The sequence below is a fragment of the Triticum dicoccoides genome, chromosome 3A (assembly GCF_002162155.2).
Source record: "Triticum dicoccoides isolate Atlit2015 ecotype Zavitan chromosome 3A, WEW_v2.0, whole genome shotgun sequence".
Classification (NCBI taxonomy): domain Eukaryota; kingdom Viridiplantae; phylum Streptophyta; class Magnoliopsida; order Poales; family Poaceae; genus Triticum; species Triticum dicoccoides.
In genome coordinates this window covers 763,763,982-763,766,331 of record NC_041384.1, presented here as the reverse complement: position 1 = coordinate 763,766,331, position 2,350 = coordinate 763,763,982, and positions in this window count along the sequence as shown.

The window sequence follows — 2,350 nt, the reverse complement described above, 5'->3', positions numbered from 1 at the left end:
TATTCACATGAATGGACGAAAAAGCGCGGAAGCCGGTGTTATTTATTTAGAAACATCTCCTAAAAATAAAGTTGAATGTGTTCAAGGAATTGTTTTGGAAAGTTTGAGAAACTGAAAAATAACCTCGAAAGGACTGGGAAAATATCATTGGAGACCATCTCCATTACTCCTCCCATGCGTACCAATGTTAGATGACTCCTTTCGAGCATAGTTGACCTTGAATAGACAGAAATAATTTCTTTTTTTAAGCGCCCGCATCACCGATATTATTTTCAAGGGAGTTGGCTACTCATTCGGTTGTATCTGTCTTCTGTTTCAATGTTCAAGCAAGAAAGGAGACTGCACCTTCAAGTTGTTCTTTATTTTCCATTAGCTTGTGTGCTTATAAACTGGGTTGTGTTGCAAGCTATGCTTCTGTATTGTTCCACCATTGGTCTTTCTTTCTTTGTTAGTTTAATGGAAATTTTATTGTTGGTTGTATGGATGGACAGTTGATGCCTTTGATAATTAAAAGTTGGCCTCATCCCGAGCCTTGGTCCTGAAAAATGATTTTGGCGAGACAGAAACTACTACTGGTTCAATTGGCGGCATTCTTGTTTCTCTCTCTTCTTCTCACTTCTCCCCAACCACAAGTGTGATCCACAACTTCTCCATCTTAACAACCACTTCCATCCTAGCCTTGAAATAACCTCTTCTTCTAAAATCAGATGGCCGAGCATCCCAACACAATTTTTATAGTAAAATTTCCTCCATCATGAAAAATGGCACGGAGTTATTTCTTCATGAGCCTAAAAGACAAATCATAACTAAGTACTACTCCTCTCTCCCATGACCTTCTGACACAAGAAAATATAATTTTTTATTCATGGACCTCTAACAGGAGCGCGTACCATAGCTTTGACACATAGCAGACCCATTCATGGCACAAGAAATCTTCAATGCTTTGTGGCAATGAACACAAATGCTAAACACGGTCTGGATGGTTTTGGTCCTCGCTTGTACAAAAATATCAGTGCCACCACAAAAGCTAAGATCCTTGATCTCTTCTTAAACTATGTGAAACTAATCAAATAAAAATAGAGAAAGCCATCATAGAAATAATATTTCTATTGTTCGATGATGTATTGCGTGTAGATTTTTAGAAAAGTCAAACTTTGCAAACTTTAACAAAGTTTATAGAGAAAATATTTATATCTACAATACCAAATATATTAAATATGAAACTACATCTATTGATATATGTTTGACATTCTAGATGTAAATGTTTTTCTCCACAAAATTGCTCACGGTTTGTGAGGTTTGACTTTTCAAAAAGTCTATATGCACTACATTATGAAACGGAGAGTGTATGTATAACTTACTGTCTTATTTTATCCAATTTTATTACTGTTAATTGGTTCATTTCTTGACGTGTTTACATCCTAGTATGTCTTAAACCATTGACCTTGATTGAAGTAAATCCCTCCTCAGCAATTCTGAGTACATATTGGCCAATTCCTGCACATGTATTCTCTTCAAGGCTGCAGCTCATAACATGTACATACCGTGGAATATGTAGGCCCGACTTTCCTGTACAAATACATGCTGTAGGTGTTAATGACGACAAATGCCCGCTTGCCAGACCGTCGATGGGTCAGGGCCTCATCGGGCCATTTTAGTGGTGGATGATAATTCCCTCAGCTGAGTTTGATTGGAAGAAGTCGTCCCGCAGGTACTCGTACAGCTTGGCATGCACCTCAAATGGTACTCCAGTATGGATTTTCCAATCTGAGACGTCTTATGTGATATCACCTGGTGTAGCGCTCTGTCAACCTCATCTCATGGTGCATATATTGTTTTCGGCTTGCTGGTTGTTCCAGCGATTCAATTAAGCTTCACAATGTTAGCGTTGTTTCTTGTTGATTCAAAGGCATGGTAGAAGATGTACATCTCTACTGCCACGGTGAAACTATGGCTCTCTTTCACTCACGATGGAAGAGGAAAAAACCAAAGAAATCAACATTGTTAGGATTCAGTAGTAACATTATATGTACGTACATGTGGATTCAGATCGATAATTCATGTATCCGTCGCAAGTGCACGGTGCGGTAAGACGGTTGCTATGAACGGATTCAATACGGCTCATGGATGTAGGGAATGAATTTGCATGCAGCAAGCGGCAGTGTCCGATGATTTTTATTCCCTTTTTTCATGAAGATTTTCATTCCTTTGAGACATGATGTATTAGTTAGAGTCGTACGTGTTTGTCATATGTTGAGCTTGAGACCCACCAGATGTTTAAGTTACATGATGTTTTAGTTTTTTTTTTTTGGAGCATCGACATGATGTACTCCACTCAGAGTCTGTTAGA